The 24,210-nt window shown below is 43.7% G+C and overlaps 1 protein-coding gene across 1 annotated transcript in view; it reads left to right on the forward strand.

The window, feature by feature from the left end:
- LOC126176156 (octopamine receptor beta-1R-like) overlaps positions 1 to 24,210 on the forward strand; it is a 401,706-nt gene that overhangs the window by 236,354 nt on the left and 141,142 nt on the right. The window lies entirely within an intron of this gene.

Raw genomic sequence — 24,210 nt, forward strand, 5'->3', positions numbered from 1 at the left:
TCCACGGTCCGATCTGTAGAACGCCAGTTTTATTTCTCCTGATAACGACGTCCTCCTGAGTAGTCCCAACCCGGAAATCGTAATGGGGGACTATTTTACCTCCGGAATATTTTACCCAAGAGGACGCCATCATCATTTAACCATACAGTAAATCAGTATGCCCTCGGGAAAAATTACGGCTGCAGTTTCTCCATGTTTACAGCCATTCGCAATACCATCAGAGCAAGGCCGTTTTGGTTAATGTTACTAGGCCAAATCAATCAATCATCAAGACTGTTTCCCTGAAACTACTGAAAAGGCTACCCATCTTCAGGAGCCACACTTATGTCTGGTGTGTCAACAGATGCCCCTGCGTTGTGGTTGCACCTGCGGTACGGCTATCTGTGTCGTTGAGGCACGCAAGCCTCCCCACGAACGGCAAGGTCCATGGTTCACAATACCCTCACCAAATTTGCCTACAACCTTGCTATTAAGCTATGTACTCACTCGTTTTTATATCATTATCGTAATGAAACAATGTTGTCATTTAAATCAAATGACGAGTTAACAGTTGGAAAAGACTTTAGTAACGATTGCGCTAGCTCTGTTACATTCTGTATAGAGCTGAATAAATAGTTAACTAGTGGACGAGTTAGTAACAGCAAATGATCAAAGCAGATGGCGAGGGCCTTAGATATGCACTCATTTAACACGTTTACAGAAAAATCGCTTTATTAACTTTTCATGACTGGAGAACGGTCAAAGCGCAGTTTCTAGTCAGCCTGAGAACGGGTCTGACAGTAACTGGAGAGCAACAGTTGGACTGACTGCGTGTGCAAGCTTCTCCTCCCATTGTTCAATCAGGAAAGTTTCAAAAACATAAACGTGTTCAAACATAGCTCCTGTTAAGGAGTGCGTAGTTTTTACGTAATGGAATGCTGTTATGTTGGGCTTTGCTACGTAAAATTACTTAACAACTCAACATGAAATTTGAGTTCTGTAAAGTTTAACTGTTGTAAGGCAGTCGCACATCGACGGAAATGGAGAATGTTAAACCGTGATCAGCACGACCGAAATCTATCAAAATGATATTCTGCTCATCGTGTATGTGTTGAATGTACTGGTTATCGTTTCATCCATAGGCCCATACGCGAGATAATTTTCTATACAAAAAAAGACATTCCTACAGACGAAGAATGTACACTGTCTAACGCCTGGATAACCATCTTTTACATCGCGGACCGCTATAGGACATACAGGTAGAGAGTAAATGGGGTTTTGGAAGGTACCGAAATGGATGTGGAGCCATGCTGACTTTAGTGCCATCTGTGCCACACTTCTCGGTTGCGAGCCCTTGGCCCTATCGACCCGATCACACGATTGAGGTGACCCCTCAGATTCTCCGTCTGGTTAAAATTCGAGGAGTTTGGTGGCTACGACAGTAAACTCATCCAGGTGCACCTCGAACCATGCACGTACACTGTGAGCTGTGAGTAGGTAGCATTGTCCTACTGGTAGATGCCATCGTGTCGGGGAAAAAGGAAACTGTGTGTATTGGTGCAAATGGTCACTGAGGACAGATTCCTTCTTCTGTTACTCCATTGGGCTTTGCATAATGATGAGATCATCCAGTGCGTGCCATGAAAACATTTAGCAGATTACAACGTTCCCTCCTGCGTCCTGGCCCTTCTGACTGTTGTTGCAAGGTGTTTGCATTGAGATAATTCACTCCATGCACGTCAACTGCCATTTGTCCTGTACAGCATAGCACTTGATTCATCTGAAAAGGCCACCTGTCATCACACAGTCGAAGTCCAGTTTCGGTATTGCCGTGAAAATTCCAGCCTTCGTAGACAAGAACAATAGTCAGCATGGATGCATGAACTAGGCGCCTGCTACGGAGGCTCATACGCAACAACTTCCTCTGAACGGTTGTTGAGGAGTCGCTGTTGGTGGGCCCTTAGTTCATCACGATGCTCAGTTGCTGCACAGTTACACATCTATTCGCCCTTAACATCCCCGCAGGTGCCGTTTACCCCTGTCATCTACACTATCAAATGTATTCGGACATCCCCAAAAACATACGTTTTTCATATTAGGTGCATTGTGCTGCCACGTGCTGCCAGGTACTCCATATCAGCGACCTCAGTAGTCATTAGACATCGTGAGAGAGCGAAATGGGGCGCTCCGCGGAACTCACAGACTTCTAACGTGGTCAGGTGATTGGGTGTCATTTGTGTCATACGTCTGTACGCGAGATTTCCACACTCCTAAACACTCCTAGGTCCACTGTTTCCGATGTGATAGTGAGGTGGAAATATGGACACTTATAGGACAAAAGCGTACAGGCCAACCTCGTCTGTTGACTGACAGAAACCACCGACAGTTGAAGAGGGTCGTAATGTGTAATAGGCAGACATCTATCCAGAGCATCACACAAGATTTCCAAACTGCATCAAGATCCATTGCAAGTACTATGACAGTTAGGCTGGAGATGGGAAAACTTGGATTTTATGGCCTAGCGGCTGCTCATAAGCCACACATCAAACCGTTAAATGCCAAACGACGCCTCGCTTGGTGTAAGGAGCGTAAACATTGGACGATTGAACAGCGGATAAATGTGTGGAGTGAAGAATCACGGTACACAATGTGGCGATCCGATGTCATGGTGTGGGTGTGGTGAATGCCCGGTGAACGTCATCTGCCAGCGTGTGAAGTGCCAACAGTGAAATTCGTAGGAGGTGGTGCTACGGTGTGGTCGTGCTTTTCATGGAGGAGTTTCCACCCCTTGTTGTTTTGCTTGGATCTATCACAGCACAGGCCTACATTGATGTTTTAAGCACCTTTTAAGCACCTTTTTACTTCCCACTGTTGAAGAGCAAGTCGGGGATGTCGAATGCATCTTTGAACACGACCGAGCACCAGTTCGTAATGCACGGCCTGTGGTGGAGTGGTTGCACGACGGTAAAATCCCTGTAATGGACTGGCCTGCATTGAGTCTGGACCTGAATCCTATCGAACATTTTGGGGTGTTTTGGAACGCCGACTTCGACCCAGGCCTCACTGAGCGACATCGGTACCTCTCCTCAGTGCAGCAGTCCGTGAAGATTGGGCTGCCATTACCCAAGAACCTCCAGCACCTGTTTGAACGTACGCCTGCGAAAGTGGAATCTGTCATCAAGGCTAAGGGTGCGCACACCGTACTGAATTCCAGCATTACCGAAGGAGGGCTGTACTTGTAAGTAATTTTCAGCCTTTTGTCCGGACACTTTTGATCATAGTGTGTGGCCAGTGGTGCTCCCCAGGTTTCTCGGCACAGGCCTTCCAAAGTGCCAGTAACTGCAGTGGCTTGCGCACAGTTTACAAACTTAACTGTTTTGGAAACGCTTCCCCTGTTAATCCGAAAACCAATGATCAAGCCCTTTTGGATGTTAAATAAATCTCCACTTTGCCGCATTATGACAACTACCTCACTGGTTTCCACGTCTCACGAGACGTTTTATATACCCTCCATTGCTAGAGGTGCCACCTGCCACCTGTGAGTGGCACGTTGATGTTGACGTTGACGTCTACATAGGCGGTATCACGTTCATGTGACTGGACCCTGTACATAACGGCTGTTGGATGTGTCTAAGGTTGCAAGAAAGTCACGTGAAGAAATCGCAAACAGAAAAGTAGAAGCATCGATATAAGGGAAATGGGAAATTCGTACCGACAGATCGCGCAGACAGTTGCCTGTAGGGCATTCCCTGAAAAATGTAGTGCTCCAAGAAAGGCTCGAGGTCCTATAGAAGAATTAGCCCTCGGGAAATTCGTAAAATTTTTGTACTTAATCTGACGAATAAATGGATGACAATAACTGCAGTTCAGGCACAAGTCTCACCACGAACCGTCGGGAACCTATTATTAGAGGCTTGGTTAAGATCTCTTGTTGCCATGCGTCTTTTACTGCTGACATCATACCAATGGAAACAGACACTTCCACTACAATACTAAGCGGAATTCTGTTATCTCACCGACGATTTTTCTTCTATTAGATTCTTTCAAATCGATGGCAAAAGTTCTGTAAATGAGGAGGTAACGCATGTAAATGGTGGGTAACGCATGTGGAAGCGGGTGTTATTTGTTCTTAAGTGTGCCGAAGTGCAGTGAAGCTCCTCTTCGCACAGCATTCTTCTATCGCTCGTCACTGTATTTCGCTCTGTGGAATTGTGGAATTCAACCGTGTATATTTTGTAATGGTAATGTATCCTGTGGTGCCTCTCCTGCTGCCATTCGGCCGCTTTGATATCCCATGGGACTTTAAAAAAAATTATAGTGACCGCGAGAATAACTCTTCAGAAAATTTGCACCCTTTATTGTCTATTAGCTAATAACTTCCTCTTTTGTGTGACGTAAAATTAAATGTAGGAAACAACACCGGTAATGACAAGAGACAAGCAAGGCAGTACACACTTCTTCAATCCTCAGATCGCAGTATATTTTGTCTCAAATCCTCCTACATCTTTACATGGCGTGCGAGAGAATCTATTACATCATCGAAGTTCGTCTCATAGGCAATTTATTTTCGATGGCTAGGATCGCTAGGCCAGATAGATGTTCCTGACTCTTTGTCGAATGCAGATAGCCGTTAATTATCTTCATTTCGCTGAAGCTTCGCTCATAGCTTGTAGATGTCGTCGGTTTAGTGCTGTATATCCTTAAAGCTTTACTAGTATTAGGAAAAGCTTCTTGCAAGTTATGCTTGCACACATGTTGTAACAAGTCGAACGCACTCGGTTTTTCATAATTTCGGTAACTAACTTTTTGAAAGCGGTGAATTCCAGCCAAAAATCAACTGCATTTATGTATTCGAATATTATCGTGCTAGATCGGCTCCGTTTTTCTACAGATCCTCAATCGACGTATTTAAAAATGATTGGCCACTGAGGATTTCGAAATTTTCATATAGACTCTTTGCGCTCTGTCCCTGTTTCGATTTGCGATAAATTTAAGCAAATAATACTTTTACACCTTTGGGAAATAGCTCTTAGTCGGGTCTAGTGTTCTTAATTCGTCTTCGCAGATTTCATCGTGTTGGCTTCTCTTTCTGAAGGTTCGTCTGCTTTTGAGGACAAGCTCGATTTCCATTGATCTATTCGCTTCTATCTCATTTCTTGCGAAATCTTAACATGGCTTTGCATTAGTGTACAGAGAGAGAAATGATAATGTCCTGTTTCTGTATTCCGACGTTCACTCTAATACTCTCTCGAAGAATACCAGCCCAAATAATTAAGTTGAGGATAAACTTAAAAGCCATCACCGCATATAGTAGATGACCGGGTTCATTCTTACATACTTTGATTCAGCGAAAAGAGATTAATCTTGAATTTCAACCAGATCTTTGACAACTTCGGTAAATTATTTAATAGAGCCTAAACAGAAGGTGCTTAGCTGACCTTCTTGTTTGACTACTTCCTTTTAAGTTGGTTTGTGTAGACTTTTTCCTTTATTTTTACCGCATGGTGGATCCAGAAAAAAAGCAAAAAAGAAGCTTCTGTACAACCGCAACTAGGCTAATTGCTTCTGTATATGATGACGCTGAAGCATGCCCGAAAGATTTAAAGAGTATCCCAAACATCGAAAAACTCTGCTACAAATCGGTGGAATAAGCTAACCACGGTGGAATCTGGGGCTCTCATTGTAAGACGTCATTTTATTCTCCGGTTAATCTGAAATAGCGTACCCGTCCAGTTAAGCTGACAACAACACTAGAGCACGCTGCGTAATTTCATATGCGTCATTCGTATTTAAAGCCCTAATTACACGGTACACCTATGAAATACAAATATGCAGCAGAGCACCTAGCGTACATGTCTGGAACTGCGGACTGGCTCACGTTTACCGATTACACGATACACGCGGAGTATCCATGGCGTGAATTCGCGCATGCGCACTAGAAGTAATAACGTGCGAAATTAGAAGTGACATTAATAATTTCTTATACAGCCATAATGACGGACATAGACATATACATACCGAAAAAAGTTTTGCATCACCTCGGTTCCGAGAGTCCCGGAACCTGTACATAAAATTTGAATAGATATCAACACTAACATCATTTCCGCCCTTTTTATCGCTCATAAAAACCACACATTGCACGCTGTACCACCATACAACGAGACTTTCGGAGGTGGTGGTCCTGATTGCTGTAGACATCGGTACCTCCAATACCCAGTAGCACGTCCTCTGGCATTGATGCATGCCTACGTTCGTAGTGGCATAGTATCCACAAGTTCATCAAGGCACTGTCCCACTCTTGAACTGCGATTCGGCGTAGATCCCTCAGGCTGGTAGGTGGGTCACGTCGTCCATAAACAGCGCTTTTCAATACATCCCAGGCATGTTCGATAGCGTTCATGTCTGGAGAACGTGGTCGCCACTCTAGTCGAGCGATGTCGTTATCCTAAAGGAAAAAATTCACAAGATGTGCACGATGGGGGTGCGAATCGTCATCCATGAAGACGAATGCCTCGCCTACATACTGCCGATATGGTTGCACTATCGGTCACAGGTGGCATTCACGTATGATACAGCCCATACGGCGCGTCCATGACCACTACGGCTGTAGGTTATATTTGATTTTCGGGGAGATGCAGTTCGTCGTCATATTTACAGTTCCAAATCTAGAGAGTAGCATCTGACCCTCTGAATTCTGCCTTAGAAGAAACGGAGCTTTTGAGACGCAGAAAATCGTCACTGCGGAACGTGGTGGAATGTTAGGGCTTCAAATATAAAAATATCAGCTTAGCACCATGCCACAACTCATTAGAAAAGATAGCACACCGATTCTTCTCCATGCTGGTACACCTGCAGGATGCATCGGAAAATTTATGTTGTTATTTAAATAAAAAAACGGCAATTACCGCGAAGAAATAATTGAAGACATATCTCATCGATGATTTAAGGGCTCGCTCCTGAAAAATGTCAGCAAGTCCTCAGTAATAGTTACGGATAAAGCCTCATACCATCGCACCATCCTTGATGAAGTACCTGCAGCTACTTCCAAGAATCAAGACATTATCGACAGGCTACAACGAAGAAACATTCGTATACCAGGTGACTGTAGAAAGTGTGAAATTTTGGATCTCGTAGCTCAGAATAAATCTGCTTTACCACTGTATGTTGTAGATGGACTGGCAAATAAATATGGGCACAGGGTCTTCAAGTTTCCACCACACCACCGCCACTTCAGTTCGATTGAATTCATATGGCCTCAATTAAAAGGTTATGCGAGAAGGAAGAACAGAAAAATGTACTTTAGAGGAAGTGGAAAAACTGAAAATAGATGCTGTAAACCATACTTCGTCGTCAAACTGGCCCAATGTTGTAAGACACAGGAAAGAAGTAATAATGAAAGCATGTGAGAATGAATGTGTAGTGGAAAATGATTTTGAAGAAATTATCATTTCATTAAACTCAGACAGCAGTTCGAGAGACATTGAAGAAAGTGTGATTCAGATGTAAGTGGCGTGCATCCGTTAGTGTTTATTGAGTCCACCAATTACAATTTTCTGTCCCTTTTTATTTTGTTACTTTGCGATACATGTGTGACTGAAAACTCGTCCGTTTTGTTACTGTTATCTGCCTATAACGCTTTATTACGGCGTCTTACCCCATCAACTTAGCAACAGTGGCCCCCGTCACAGTCCTCCACGCTACTTCATGGACAGCGTAACAATCAGTAAGTAGACGACCTGTTTCTCTTTTGATGCGCTTAGCTATCGATCACTTGCGCACACATGGCATACTGTGTACGAGTCGGCAAGTCTGCTTCCCGCCACTGTCATCTGGCAATCACAAAGTGATTTTAATTAGGACAACACGAGCGATAAACGTTGCAGGATGGACAACTGTTCCCTTGAAGACACATTGAGGCTGATGGATATGGCAAACAAACTCAAGAGCTTAGTGGAAAACATGAAAACTGACATAATTTCATGCAATGAAAATATTAGTATAAGGCTCTTAACTAAGCTTGTGTGGTACATAGACGTAAATGGCTACAATTTAACTCTAAATTAGTAAAAAAATCAGGTATCTATTGATTGATGAGTAAGAGAGCGTTTTAAATTTCTGAATAAAGGACCAGAACATCTACGCAACAGTTTTAGCTTACAAACGACTTCACTTAGATTGATGGATCAGCTGCAAATAGGCCTAGCAACGCTTGAGTATTATTCCCAGAAAAAGAATACTGACTGACAGTGGCCCATAAATGGAACGTAAGTTCTAAGGTGTGTACACTAAAATGAATGATTTGATAAAGTTATTAACATAAGGGCACCACAGTATGATCGATTCATATGTAACACTTCTAAGTAAGATAACATTCCATCAAACGTAGCTGTACCGCAGGTGACAAATTGTATGTAGGCATCTAATGTACTAGAAACTTTGAAGTGCAATCTGCTGTGAGAACACTGACATCATAGGGATTGATCTGACTGACAGTTGTAAGACTTTTACTCATTGGCTAGCTTGATATTTTATTTATGCCTTATGGCTAGAATGATTAATCATTACAGCAGTAATTGGTTTTCTACAGCACGTACTAAGCTATTTTTGTATGCATACAGAAAGCATTTCTATTATGTGATGCTTTTTAATTATTAAATCAGTAATATATATAGACAATAAGTCACTAACAGTATCAATGAATAATCATAATCCTTTTCATATTGCTGTGGTAGAAGTGCACCTACGCACATATCCAAACTGGATGCTGTTGTTCTAGTTTGAGGAACGTTAACAATTACATACATAATTTTGGCTTGTGAAATCTTCTCGAGATGCCACATCTAGGTTGGAATGGAGGGGGAAGTAACTGGAGACATAACACTTTCACTGTGTTCTTCCTTTTTATTGTACATCCTCTCCTTAAAACAGTCAATTACATTTAAAAAAACTATTCTCAGATGTGAAAGAACTACCACGATTGCAGATAGTGCTGCTTCAAAAGTAACATGATGAGAACCAGAAAACGGAGGAAGGGCTGTAACAGTTAAGAAATGGCATTGTGTTCATAATAAGATTTGTAACAGAGAAATTAAAGCAAAATATTTCTGCAAAAAACAAATTAATCCAAATACATTTGTTTATTTTATTTTCATTTAATTACAATAGAGAACTGAAATAGCTAACATAGCTTTCACTTGTGCGTATTGTACATTGTCATACACATCCGTGTACTATTCCTACTGGCTGTGTAGTTATCAGTATCAGTGAAGTCCCCAATGGAAAGAAAGAAATCACCAGAGGCAAAGTATTTTAGCATCAATAGCAGCTGATATATTGGTGGCACAGAGTTACTTCTGACACAAAGGGAAGAATTGCATGTGGCAGTTCTGGACGTCAGAGGTAGACTATCGTTAAGTGACATTTCACTAGCTTCACAGGCGAGCACAAAGAAGCTGCTGCGTCTCGGACACTGCTACCTATAATGTAAGTCAAATACATCGTTATGAACAGCTGCGTATTTTACTCGTATACCTCTTCCCGCTAATCTCAGTGTGCACTGTCTTTATTATGATCACTTATCACTGATCACCACTGGGTTCTGCCTGCTTAGTGTAACACTAAGAAGGTACGACTAAACAAGCCACATGCGATTAAATAAAAACTCAAAATCGTCGGTTTTGCACTTGCGACAGTTTACTTCTGACCTCCAGTATTTGTGTGACAGTCCAAGAGAAACTTAGAAACACTGCTCCCCAGTTAACCCATTTACATGTTACGATTATGTATATTCAATAACTAAAGATTCCAGTTAACTGAATGCCGAGTATCAGTGTTCTTACAGCAAAGAACATTTATTTTATGATAAATGTGGATGTTCTTAGGTGGATACTACTAATAATTAGAAACACAATAGCTATATTCCGTATGTGAGAAAGTTTTACCGCTCATTTGTTAAAATTTTTTTTTTGTAAATAAAAGGAAAGAGAAACTTAGCTTAAGTAAGTACCAGTACAAATAGTTTACATGTTTATTTGAACAATGCTAATTGGGAGATGATTCTGTTGCTCCGAAGCACTAATCGTCCTCCGGAATAATAATAGACACAATCACTCATAAAGTCAATAACTGTAGCCGTAATATCTTCACTGAAAGATAATAGTAAGTAATTGCTGGACTGTTTACAAGTGCATCATTCTCAATGGAAGATAGAGTGAAAGAATATTTTCTGTCAAGCGTTACGCTACATGAAAATTCAAAATGCCGTTATCTAATACTGAAAAAGCTATTAATACGAATAGTACCCAAGACTGGTTTGGTTTCTCTATTTGATAATGTCTACTTTGTCACTGTCTAACACATAAAACGAAACAGGTCTTTTAATATTGAATAATTGTAACATACGGCAAATAAGCGAGACTGCTTTGGCACAAATAGTCATTTTCATGTACCTCATTTACATAATAAACACGCCAGAATATAATTCAAGAAATACCAATATCAATTGCCTATTACACCTACTACTAGCGACAAGTTTTATGTTAGGAAATAGTTGCACACCTCATTCATACACTCCAGTTTCTCAAGCATGAGATCGAAAAGTAATAATGCGAAAGTTTTATACAAGTTTGGAGTCATCGTAATCTTCCACATAATTTGTGTGATGCTCCTTTTCTTCTCCTTCCCTGTTCTAAAAAACAATCTTGTCATCACTAATTCTGTAACTATTCCTACCACTGTCAAAATATATTCTTCTGTTAACTTCGCTAATCCTGGCAGAATCACGTGTTGAGCTAGCCCGCGTTCATTCACCGGTTAGGCGTTAATACGTGTTCGTACAACGTGTTTTCCGTGCAATTCCAAGAATTGAACTTAAGATGTTGCTAACTGGGGATTGTACAACTGGCCCTTAGTAGTGCGGTGTTCTGGTAAATATTTTTGTCAAAATTTCATTGTCTTGGATACACTGAGAAGATAATATCTAATCTTTCTTACACATTATTCCTGTTCGTCGTTTATTTTCACTCCAGTAGTCTGAATATATGGATTTCGCTTATAATTGCAACAACGCTGGTTGTAGCAACACCCAGTCAACCACATAAACGGACAGCGATTGGAATTGACCTGTTCGGGATTGTTCGGCTCAGTTCACGTAGCCCCGTCACCTTTTGCCTGCGGGAAGTATTTTTATTTCTAGATGCGACGGAGATTCCCCTGGCAGAGACGTCACTACACTATGCACTCATTCAAAATTAGCTTTTGATTCATTCGGAAATTTGAATGTGTTCAAGAATGTTAAAATACCAGGTGGGACGCATTTCTAAATCATAAGGATTATCCAGAATGAGATTTTCACTCTGCAGCGGAGTGTGCGCTAATATGAAACTTCCTGGCAGATTAAAACTGTGTGCCCGACCGAGACTCGAACTCGGGACCTTTGCCTTTCGCGGGCAAGTGCTCTACCAACTGAGCTACCGAAGCACGACTCACGCCCGGTACTCACAGCTTTTACTTCCGCCAGTACCTCGTCTCCTACCTTCCAAACTTTACAGAAGCTCTCCTGCGCAGGAGAGCTTCTGTAAAGTTTGGAAGGTAGGAGACGAGGTACTGGCGGAAGTAAAAGCTGTGAGTACCGGGCGTGAGTCGTGCTTCGGTAGCTCAGTTGGTAGAGCACTTGCCCGCGAAAGGCAAAGGTCCCGAGTTCGAGTCTCGGTCGGGCACACAGTTTTAATCTGCCAGGAAGTTCCATAAGGATTATCGATAGACCAACGTGCCCTGGATGCTAAGCGATTTGCGAAATAGGTCTTTTCTCTTCAAGAACATGAATTTGCCACCCGTTGAAGTTGCCTCCCGGAGCGGATACCTCGGCTTGATTCCCTCCCCCTCACCCTCCCCCCTCCCCCGACCTCAGGTCCGGGCCTGATCACTAATATCCGTGACGTGAAGTCATACCCAACAGCTCACCATACCAATACGCGAGCAGTAACACCGCTTTGCCTCTCCAAAACATTGCAAGAACAATGTCTGTCCTGAGATAGCCGCCATACTCGCCGACACTGGTCATCTTATGATTCAAATTTCGATAAAATGGTTCAAATGGCTCTGAGCACTATGGGACTGAACATCTGTGGTCATCAGTCCCCTAGAACATAGAACTACTTAAACATAACTAACCTAAGGACATCACACACATCCATGCCCGAGGCAGGATTCGAACCTGCGACTGTAGCAGTCGCGCGGTTCCGGACTGAGCGCCTAGAACCGCGAGACCACCGCGGCCGGCCAAATTTCGATACTCATCTCTTGACTTTTATTCCTTGACTATTTATTTTAAGTAATTTACTGTTCTTAGGGTTATTTCATAACAAAGACTCATAGCTGAACACGATGTTACGCAATCCATGGTTTCTCCACGCTTCCCCGTCACTGCACCAGTCCATACGCAGCAGTTAGTGGTGTGATGTTATCGCCAGCCTACGTATGGGACGGTAATTTTCTTGTCCGGATTCTGCTAGTCTACGATCATTTGTGCGGGATGGCAAAGAAAGTTGTACGGAGTCCCTCACATGTTCTCGGACGGTAGGCACAGATGTGTCTGGGTTACGATTTTGCTAGTGCACAATACGGCGATCCACAATTATAGTGGTCAGATATGCTTGACCGAATCTTGCCGACGAATACTCCTGTATTAACTTGCTAATGAAACCCACCACGTCTTTGAAGAAGTCTAGCATGATTTCTCCGTTTATCATCCAACGGTACAATCTTGCGTAGACAGTTCCTGGCAATAGTGTGGTTAGCACAGACATATTCCTTCTTACTGACTTTTCGGATGGTAGCCCGTGTTACATCATATTCACGGGTGTCCTACCGTATTGAGTTTGTGGAGCTTCGGGCGAATATACCTTTATTTTGTACCAGACACAAATTTTTCTCTGACGTGGCTATTCTGCGATGTCGTCCACCTCATATCGCGTGGTCGTCATCTTTTAGTATGGTAACTTCTGAAGTTCTTTGGACGCCGAGTAGCATGTGGCACATTCACAGTCCTTACCATCTGTCTACCAGGATCACAAACGTCATATTTCATATCGAGATGCCATCTGCATTCGATCTCATTCTGACACAAATCCATCCATGAAGATCAATTTCTACCACTGCAAAGAAAGAAACTTAATTGGGCGAAGGGAGTTCGATAAGTAACGCAACACTTTTTTTTGGGAAAGATGGTTGGTTTCATTTAGGGTCCCAATACAGTTTATAGTTCCCCACTCTTTTCACTACAAAACCCTATTTTGACCATAGTCTCCATTCAATGTGACGGCCTTAGGCCACCTTACTGCTTCCCTCGGAGTGCATCATTCATTTGGCCAGATAGATGCTGTCTACAGTCTTCCGTTAGCGACAAGGAATCCAGTGGGCACTTACCTCTGAATATCCAAACTGGTAAACGAGTGTGTCGGCACCACCAACAGAGACGTCCAGCTGAGCAGCGTAGTTTTTTGTGATCCGTTGATCACGTATAGTGAGAGTGTCCGCACGTTGCAGTACTGCAGGAGCTACAACTGCGTGCGACCAGCTGGCAGGCGGGAAATCGGACAGGTTTGCGTGACCTTATTGCGATGATGACAGACGCCTGTCCCAACGACTCACCGGGCTTTTGTAGACATTCTACAACCGCCTTCTAAAATCTGCTATGGTGTGATTTTTCGCCCAAAAAAACTCGAGGACAGTTCTCTGCTCTCAACGAAGCTGCGTTACAGACGCCATTTTAAAGGCTACGTATAGTGCCGCCAGCTAGCAAAACTTGATGAAACTACACTCCTGGAAATTGAAATAAGAACACCGTGAATTCATTGTCCCAGGAAGAGGAAACTTTATTGACACATTCCTGGGGTCAGATACATCACATGATCACACTGACAGAACCACAGGTACATAGACACAGGCAACAGAGCATGCACAAAGTCGGCACTAGTACAGTGTATATCCACCTTTCGCAGCAATGCAGGCTGCTATTCTCCCATTGAGACGATCGTAGAGATGCTCGATGTAGTCCTGTGGAACGGCTTGCCATGCCATTTCCACCTGGCGCCTCAGTTGGACCAGCGTTCGTGCTGGACGTGCAGACCGCGTGAGACGACGCTTCATCCAGTCCCAAACATGCTCAATGGGGGACAGATCCGGAGATCTTGCTGGCCAGGGTAGTTGACTTACACATTCTAGAGCACGTTGGGTGGCACGGGATACATGCGGACGTGCATTGTCCTGTTGGAACAGCAAGTTCCCTTGCCGGTCTAGGAATGGTAGAACGATGGGTTCGATGACGGTTTGGATGTACCGTGCACTATTCAGTGTCCCCTCGACGATCACCAGTGGTGTACGGCCAGTGTAGGAGATCGCTCCCCACACCATGATGCCGGGTGTTGGCCCTGTGTGCCTCGGTCGTATGCAGTCCTGATTGTGGCGCTCACCTGCACGGCGCCAAACACGCATACGACCATCATTGGCACCAAGGCAGAAGCGACTCTCATCGCTGAAGACGACACGTCTCCATTCGTCCCTCCATTCACGCCTGTCGCGACACCACTGGAGGCGGGCTGCACGATGTTGAGGCGTGAGCGGAAGACGGCCTAACGGTGTGCGGGACCGTAGCCCAGCTTCATGGAGACGGTTGCGAATGGTCCTCGCCGATACCCCAGGAGCAACAGTGTCCCTAATTTGCTGGGAAGTGGCGATGCGGTCCCCTACGGCACTGCGTAGGATCCTACGGTCTTGGCGTGCATCCGTGCGTCGCTGCGGTCCGGTCCCAGGTCGACGGGCACGTACACCTTCCGCCGACCACTGGCGACAACATCGGTGTACTGTGGAGACCTCGCGCCCCACGTGTTGAGAGATTCGGCGGTACGTCCACCCGGCCTCCCACATGCCCACTATACGCCCTCGCTCAAAGTCCGTCAACTGCACATACGGTTCACGTCCACGCTGTCGCGGCATGCTACCAGTGTTAAAGACTGCGATGGAGCTCCGTATGCCACGGCAAACTGGCTGACACTGACGGTGGCGGTGCACAAATGCTGCGCAGCTAGCGCCATTCGACGGCCAACACCGCGGTTCCTGGTGTGTCCGCTGTGCCGTGCGTGTGATCATTGCTTGTACAGCCCTCTCGCAGTGTCCGGAGCAAGTATGGTGGGTCTGACACACCGGTGTCAATGTGTTCTTTTTTCCATTTCCAGGAGTGTATATAGGCTGGAGAGGGAATATTCCACGACGTCCCACAGCAAATTCCTCATTTTTTCAGCTGAAAGTGGCCGAGAGAACGTGTGTGGCATTATTTATTGAACGCTCTCGTATTAAACAAATATATTAATTTTTATGAAAATCATTGAATATTTACTCTGCGCATTGACTTCCATCTTACCTTGCGCATTTCTTGTGAATTTGTACAAGCTATGATTAAATTTCATTCTGGAATTAGTGGTGTATTTCAAGCACACATTACCTTTTATCTCACAAAAGGCTCGTTTGAGGACGCATATTTACTAGAACGCTATGTTACCGGCTATCCTACAGCTTCACACGTGTCAGTTCTCGCTGTTAACTGTGATAATATTCTTTACATGCTAGACGTCTAAATAAATACAATCTCGACAAGAATTACGAATTAGCCGAGACCGTTGTACGTGCTTCATCATCACAGTGGACACTGAGCAGACTCTTTCCCCTCCCCCGGGCTTGTTTCATCTGCGCCGTTCCCGGGCGGGACGTTTGCACTGTGCGCGCCCCTTCCGCTCAGCAGCGACTGCCCCCTTCCCTCGCCCCCCTCCGCCGCAGCTAATTGCTGGGATTTCAGCCGCCCGCAGAGCGACCTCTCGGGTCGCAGCGCGTATTTGCATAGCGTAGTGGAGCGCAGCCGGCAAAACGGTGCTGCCACTTGTGTAACGAGCGATGAGGCGACATGGCCGCGGCGCGCCGAAGGGCGGAGAGGCAATTTCCGCCTCTGCTTTTATCATCTTTTCGTTTCACCTCAACTCCTGAATGAACGGCAACCGCCTTACTGCTTGTGAACTAATGTGACTGTAATTTGACCTCTTTAGAAGATACACTTCGAAGAAAATGAAATCATTCAAGAGCTTCGTGCACTGGCCCTTTAATAGCACAAGGAATATTAAATTGTTTAACGTGTCTATTTGGAAGCGACTGATTATTAGTGTGTGAGCCATCCTTTCTGTAGTACTTTCCTCACTTGTTGCAGTATAGGCGAGTATCTGAATATCTTCGTATGATTTAAGATCAGTCATATTTTATACGAGGGCAGTTCTTTTCCAGTGTCCAACTGGTTGCGAAACGAAAACCACACGGAAAATGAAATCTGTTTTATCTGCATCATTTAGCTACAACTACAATCATTTCTCAACGTAGTCGCTGCTCTGACTTAGACATTTGTCATAGGCCGCTACGAATTTTCCTTGCCATAGAAGACAGCTACTTGTACTTTTCCACCAATTCTCTATGCTTATCAGCAGCTCTTCGTCGGTGCCAAAATTCTGTCCTCATGGCCAGCGGATCAGGTGAACAAATACATGAAAATTAGAAAGAGCCTAGTCTGGAATGCCGAGTTATCAAATACTTCTAGTCGAAATCACTCAGCAGCGTCTTGGTAGTACCTGCAGTATACGACCGAGCATTGTGAAGAAGAAGGGTAACACCTGATGACATTGTAAAACTGACATTGTAAAAGTTGGTTGGTTGGTTGATTTGGGAAAAGGGGGGGGGGGACCAAACAGTAAGGTCGTCGGTCTCATCGGATTAGGGAAGGAGGGAGAAGGAAGTCGGCCGCGTCCATTCAAAGGAACCATCTCGGCATTTGCCTGAAACGATTTAGGGAAATCATGGAAAATGTAAATCAGGAAGCTCGAAAGCGGGGTTGAACCGACGTCCTCCCGAGTCTAGTGTGCTAACCACTGCGCCACCTCCCTCGGTGATATGTAAGTCACATTTTTATTTGTTATCCAGTTAATTAATTTACACTCCTGGAAATTGAAATAAGAACACCGTGAATTCATTGTCCCAGGAACGGGAAACTGTATTGACACATTCCTGGGGTCAGATACATCACATGATCACACTGACAGAACCACAGGCACACAAACACAGGCAACAGAGCATGCACAATGTCGGCACTAGTACAGTGTATATCCACCTTTCGCAGCAATGCAGGCTGCTATTCTCCCATGGAGACGATCGTAGAGATGCTCGATGTAGTCCTGTGGAACGGCTTGCCATGCCAATTCCACCTGGCGCCTCAGTTCGTGCTGGACGTGCAGACCGCGTGAGACGACGCTTCATCCAGTCCCAAACATGCTCAATGGGGGGCAGATCCGGAGATCTTGCTGGCCAGGGTAGTTGACTTACACCTTCTAGAGCACGTAGGGTGGCACGGGATACATGCGGACGTGCATTGTCCTGTTGGAACAGCAAGTTCCCTTGCCGGTCTAGGAATGGTAGAACGATGGGTTCGATGACGGTTTGGATGTACCGTGCACTATTCAGTGTCCCCTCGACGATCACCAGTGGTGTACGGCCAGTGTAGGAGATCGCTCCCCACACCATGATGCCGGGTGTTGGCCCTGTGTGCCTCGGTCGTATGCAGTCCTGATTGTGGCGCTCACCTGCACGGCGCCAAACACGCATACGACCATCATTGGCACCAAGGCAGAAGCGACTCTCATCGCTGAAGACGACACGTCTCTATTCGTCCCTCCATTCACGCCTGTCGCGACACCACTGGAGGCGGGCTGCACGATGTTGGGGCGTGAGCGGAAGACGGCCTAACGGTGTGCGGGACCGTAGCCCAGCTTCATGGAGACAGTTGCGAATGGTCCTCGCCGATACCCCAGGAGCAACAGTGTCCCTAATTTGCTGGGAAGTGGCGGTGCGGTCCCCTACGGCCCTGCGTAGGATCCTACGGTCTTGGCGTGCATCCGTGCGTCGCTGCGGTCCGGTCCCAGGTCGACGGGCACGTGCACCTTCCGCCGACCACTGGCGACAACATCGATGTACTGTGGAGACCTCACGCCCCACGTGTTGAGCAATTCGGCGGTACGTCCGCCCGGCCTCCCGCATGCCCACTATACGCCCTCGCTCAAAGTCCGTCAACTGCACATACGGTTCACGTCCACGCTGTCGCGGCATGCTACCAGTGTTAAAGACTGCGATGGAGCTCCGTATGCCACGGCAAACTGGCTGACACTGACGGCGGCGGTGCACAAATGCTGCGCAGCTAGCGCCATTCGACGGCCAACACCGCGGTTCCTGGTGTGTCCGCTGTGCCGTGCGTGTGATCATTGCTTGTACAGCCCTCTCGCAGTGTCCGGAGCAAGTATGGTGGGTCTGACACACCGGTGTCAATGTGTTCTTTTATCCATTTCCAGGAGTGTATTTTGTGGTGTAAAACTGTATGTCAGAAAATCACATAAAAGCAAACAGCAGTTAAATTTAACAACATTCACTATCTTACCTTCTACACGCTATCGCGATACGATAAACCGCAATCGCGATAGGCTACAATCCGACCTTTATCAAAGTCGGAAACGTGATGGTACTCATTTCTCCTCCTTACAAGAGGCATCACAACTACGTTTCACCAGGCAACGCCGGTCAACTGCTGTTTGTGTATGAGAAATCGGTTGGAAACTTTCCTCATGTCAGCACGTTGTAGGTGTCACCACCGGCGCCAATTCGTGTGAATGCTCTGAAAAGCTAATCATTTGCATATCACAGCATCTTCTTCCTGCTGGTTAAATTTCGCGTCTGTAGCATGTCATTTTCGTGGTGTAGTAATTTTAATGGCCGGTAGTGTATTAAATGAACTAATGATATGTATCTGCTCTCTAAGCAGCGAAAAGTGTATATTTTAAACTTGCCAGCCGTTCAGTTGAAAACGTGGTGAGGAATCCGAGTTCCTCGGGTCGGTAACACCAATCCTCACTCGACCGGTATGTCAGCGGGCTGTAACGATTAGGACTTGGCGGCGTATTATAAGCATGACTGCATATTAGATGTGTGATTTTCTGGTTACTTATAATTTAAGAAATATTGTAGTAAATCCACTTAAATACTAATAAGTCAAAAACCTAATTAAACTTCTCTTATTGATACGGAACATAATGAAAGTTTGAATCTTACCTTGTCAGATAGTTCATGAAAACAGAGAGTATTTCCGTACATTATGGAAACTTGTAAAATTTCGTATTCTGAATTAAGTGTTATATTAACGGCTTTCTGTTACCTTCACATCAAATGACATGATTACCAGCGTCCTGAATCGTCGCTAATACCCGTATTACTAACACACTATCACGGAACCAGCAACCAGGCTCAGCTGCAGGTTGCCTATCAAGCGGCTTCCAGGAGCAACAAAAATTTGGTTTTCAATATTTCGTGTAATTACTGGTCTAATATAAATGTGTAAAAATATGTCATAATGTTCTAGTTAAGAGGTACAATCTTCCGTTAAGAGATAAGTATTGTAGTGAGAATCTGTGTGTTTTTCTAGAGGCATAGTATCTGACAGTTTGAAAATACCTAGACGTTTTTCATCCTCTGTTATGACCAGACGAAACTACAATCGTCCGGCCATGGTTAACGGTTCTTTGATGCCTCTGGGAGATGGTTCATTGAGCTATAATGTATGAAATATTAGTTCACTTTAATAAATTAATGATAGAAAGATAGCCGGCCGTTGTGGCAGGGCGGTTCTAGGCGCTTCAATCCGGAACTGACCTGCTGCTACGGTCGCAGGTTCGAATTCTGCCTGGGACATGGAAATGTGTGATATCCTTAGGTTAGTTCGGTTTAAGTAGCTCGAAGTCTAGGGGCCTATGACCTCAGATGTTAAGTCCGATAGTGCTTAGAGCCATTTGATAGAAAGATATAGTTAACTTGATACAGTCCTTTGTCTTAGGATTGCCTGATAATTTACATCATTGACTATTTAAGTATCACTTGAGGCACTATTTAACTATCTTCCGCTTGTAGCACGATGTTCAAAATTTACAAAAGTGCTTTTCCATCTGAGACGTGAATAGAACTTTACTTCTAAGACCGTGTTTAGTTTTGGAGATCGCCTCCAATACAGATGACAGTTTCAAGTAATAATCGTCTTCAGTCCTACTCGATGATGCTGAGTGCTTCAGCTGCAGTCAGGCATTAGGGAAAAGCTTTTTGGTGTTCCGCTCTATATTGACCTGTGTCGAGGACGCCGCTGTGGAATGAGAGAGACAGAAAGAGAGAGGCTGTGTCGTCTTTAGTCTCTCCCTCTCGTAGTTGCGTATAGCAGCAAGAAATCGCTAATATCTGTCATATCTCAGTACGTTGCCGACTTTGGTATGGTACCACGATCTCTGGACGATGGCATATACAATGTTTGAGAATGAGAGAACTTAGCAACACACTTTACACGAAGTTTCAAATATTTGCGGAACTTTTCTCCTAAGGTACCCACCATGAAATTATAAAAGCAGAAAAGTTTATTGCTTACAACATTTTTTGCTGTTCATGTTTAGGCATCACACACATGACGTTTTAGTTAATTACTTCTTCACTACCCACTCGATTCATAACACACTTTCTAGGCAGTTTCCACATATACCGTTCGATGTACCTACAGAGTTATATTACTGTACGTCACATAATTCAGGAAATATTACTTAATAACATTTATAAGCTTGAAAAATCTGTTTTCCCCATAAAATAACCGAGCACAAATCACGTAGAGTGGACTGATTCACAATGAGAGCGCTTAGAAACTTCCAACGAACTTCGACGATAATTTCAAACTTTTTCTCTCTTACATGCTTAACGTCAAATATTTAACACATTAGCTCATTTGTGAAGTAATCAGACTTTTGAAGCTGCTCTATATGGGGGAGTCCGATTCGCTAAAGAATCAGCAGTTAACTGTTCATTTGTTCATCCCTATTACAATATATGTACCACTTGCTTCCAGACAAACGCCCGTATCTAATGACCTCGTTGTCGACGGGACGTTAAACGCTAACCCTCTTTCCTTTCTTCCAGACACGCAAAGTAACCAAATTAATTCTGCATTTCAGTGCGAATAATTTAGTTGTGCCTGCCGCATATTATCATTTACTTTAGTTACGTGGCTCTATACTTATTATTCTTCGTTGTAATTGAATGTGATACACTATCTTGAATGTAATTAATAGTGCATATTTTCATAACTAACGGAAATGCTTTTACTACCCTGCGTAATACGTTTTCTTCTTTTTTGTAAAACGCCGGCAGCAAATAAGTGTGCGCAGCAACGAAAATAAAATAGAGACCGGGAAAGATTCCAGAAACTTCAAGTGCGCTCGATTCTTTAACGCAGAACTAACGCTGGTATCTTTTGTCCGCAGCATCACGGAATTTCACTTATCTTAAGTGAAAGAAACCATGTGAGTGTCCAAAATGTGTATCAGTCTTCCCAGATCTGTCTTGAATGTTCGTCTTCATTCTCTGTTTCAAACTAACGCTGTGAAATTTTTCTGTGTTCATTGCAATTAATCCTAACCAAGAAGCTACTCATCTTCCGCAGAGACAGTTACAAAGTAAGACAGGAAGCGAAGTCACAGCTGATCTATAATATGATAAATTTGAGTTGTTAAGAAAGTTTTTTTTTGTTTTGGATGTGATTACGATAAACTTGGGTTCTTACTAACAAAGGGCAAAAACTATGAATCTGATATCTTAGCAGTGAATGTTTTCTCCTTGAGATTTTACTACAACTGTATGAAGAATATTGTGCCATATTTGATGTAAGTTCTGTAATAAACACTCTTACCAAGATCATGCTTTGTTCCTACAATCTATCATCTGTGTTTTAGGCTTTCATATCTTACTTACGACATTTAATTACCTCCAGAACATTTTCTGTTACTTCATGACATCGTCTCATCTTCATATTCGTACTAAAATGCCTTCTTCTAAATTTTTATTACAGACATAAATTTTTTTCGTCGCTTCAGTCATCATTCACGTTTCAGATTTTTAAAGCTTTCTGTAACCATATACTTTCATCTGATTAAAGCTATGCCTGAGATTCAGTCAGGATGCCCCATTCCATTCCACGCTGAGATGCTATTGCAATACTGTTGGAGAGCCTCTGCAATGATGTTCGAGTCTGGCGGAAATGCCAAGTGGTCTGAGGGGCGAATGGGATTTCGTATTGGGAAGGAAGGCGCGCTTGTGTACTGAAACGTCCCCTTTGAATAATTTATACACGACTGTGCTTAAACTGACCCACAATATTTTTTGCGCAACGCAATCTGACTATCAAAAATCCCTACAAAAGAATGGCCCTGACTAACATTAACCTATACGTTTAACAAATCACTTAGCTCACCAAAAATCTTCCTTACTCGAACTACTGCAATACAGCGAGCGCCACTACTGCCAGCTAAATAAAAGATTCAAACTACGGAAGGCACTAACTACTGATAGGGATAGTTAGCAAATGAAAGATTTTAATAGAGAACAAACAATGTATTTACCTTAATAATCATAATATATATAGCAGTTCATAACATCCATTCTTACAAATATCAAAACTCCGCCATTTCTCTCCCCACATCCACCAATGCTGGTGGCTCACCTCCAACTGCGCAACGCTACGCGCTGTTCACATCCAGCTGCCGCTGCCCAACACTACAATGGCAGACAACAATGCAAACTAACCAAAGACTGCACACAGCACAGCCAGTGATTTTCATACAGAGCGCTATGTAACGTAGCCAACAAGAAAACATAAAAAGCCTACTTACATAGCCCACATGCTCCACACAAAAAATTTTACAAATTGTTTTGGGCACTGGGCAATACATATTTGTTAAAATTTTTCATAATCGTAATTACAATAACAAAGAAATAAAATGCACACACTTATTGATACAATGTTGGTCAAAAGCTAAAATTTTCTCACAGTCCATAAAGACAGTCCTGATCGTTCATCATAATAGTAATTACGGTTTTTTTTCACAAAGTCTCATTAGTAAAAGAAATTGCACACAGAAGTAGTGGATTTCCATGCAGTCTTGAAGAAGTAGTGTTGTCCTTCCAACTGAAAGACAGTGCTGACTCTTGACATGCTGACAGGTAATGGGCCACAACAGAGCAAACCCACAGCAGAGTCATTCGACGTTTTGAAGAAGATTGGTAGGTAGGTCATCGCAGAGCAGACCCACTGTAGTCCTGGTAGAGAGTATGGTATTGGTGGGCCACCAGAGGTGCAGACCCACTGCAGTCCTTGTAGAAATTGTGGACAGGCCCACTGTAGTCCCGGTAGAGATTGTGGTATTGGTGGGCCACCAGAGGTGCAGACCCACTGCAGTCCTCGTAGAAATTGTGGACAGGCCCACTGTAGTCCCGGTAGAGATTCTGGTATTGGTGGGCCACCAGAGGTGCAGTCCTCGTAGAAAGTGTGGACAGGTCCATTGTAATCCTGGTAGTGATGGCCAGCAGCCATCTGGTGTTACTGTGCGGGTGCACAATCACCATCGAAGAGTCTTGCGGAGAATATAGCAAGTCCATAAACCACCACTTGTGCACTCACAAAGTTTTTTGGAATTGGCCTTAGAACCAGCAATGCTGTTATCCAGTCCCTTGCTGAATTATTAACACACGTGCAAACACTATCAGTCCCTACTTCTCACATATTGTCCATATACTATGACCAACAGAATCGTGTGCAGTGAAATGTAATTTACAAGTTACTTAATTTGATGAACTGCTGTCAATTACAATTTTATAACATAAGAATACAATAACAAAGGTACAAAATACATCATTAAAGAACATAGCAATACAGATAACAGGCTTTACAAAACAATAGAAATAAACATATACATCACTGTTACAGGAATTATAAGTACCTACATAAAAGATCAGAATAACTTTTGAAACATCAACTTCACACATGAGCATTAAAACAAAACAGAATAAATAATGTCTAAACATCTTTACAAAGTACATAACAGATTATTAATGCAAATTATATTTGAGGATAACAGTATTCCTCATCATAGTTCATGTAGCTCAGTATTAGAAAAATTCTACAACATAAGTCTTATCAGATAAACATATAAAGACAGGAAGAACATAAATACACAAGGGTACCCAAACACATAGTGGGATAACACAAAAGGAAAGGACAGGGTTCGTTTTCAGTGT

Source organism: Schistocerca cancellata, chromosome 3 (assembly GCF_023864275.1).
Source record: "Schistocerca cancellata isolate TAMUIC-IGC-003103 chromosome 3, iqSchCanc2.1, whole genome shotgun sequence".
In the NCBI taxonomy this organism is placed as follows: domain Eukaryota; kingdom Metazoa; phylum Arthropoda; class Insecta; order Orthoptera; family Acrididae; genus Schistocerca; species Schistocerca cancellata.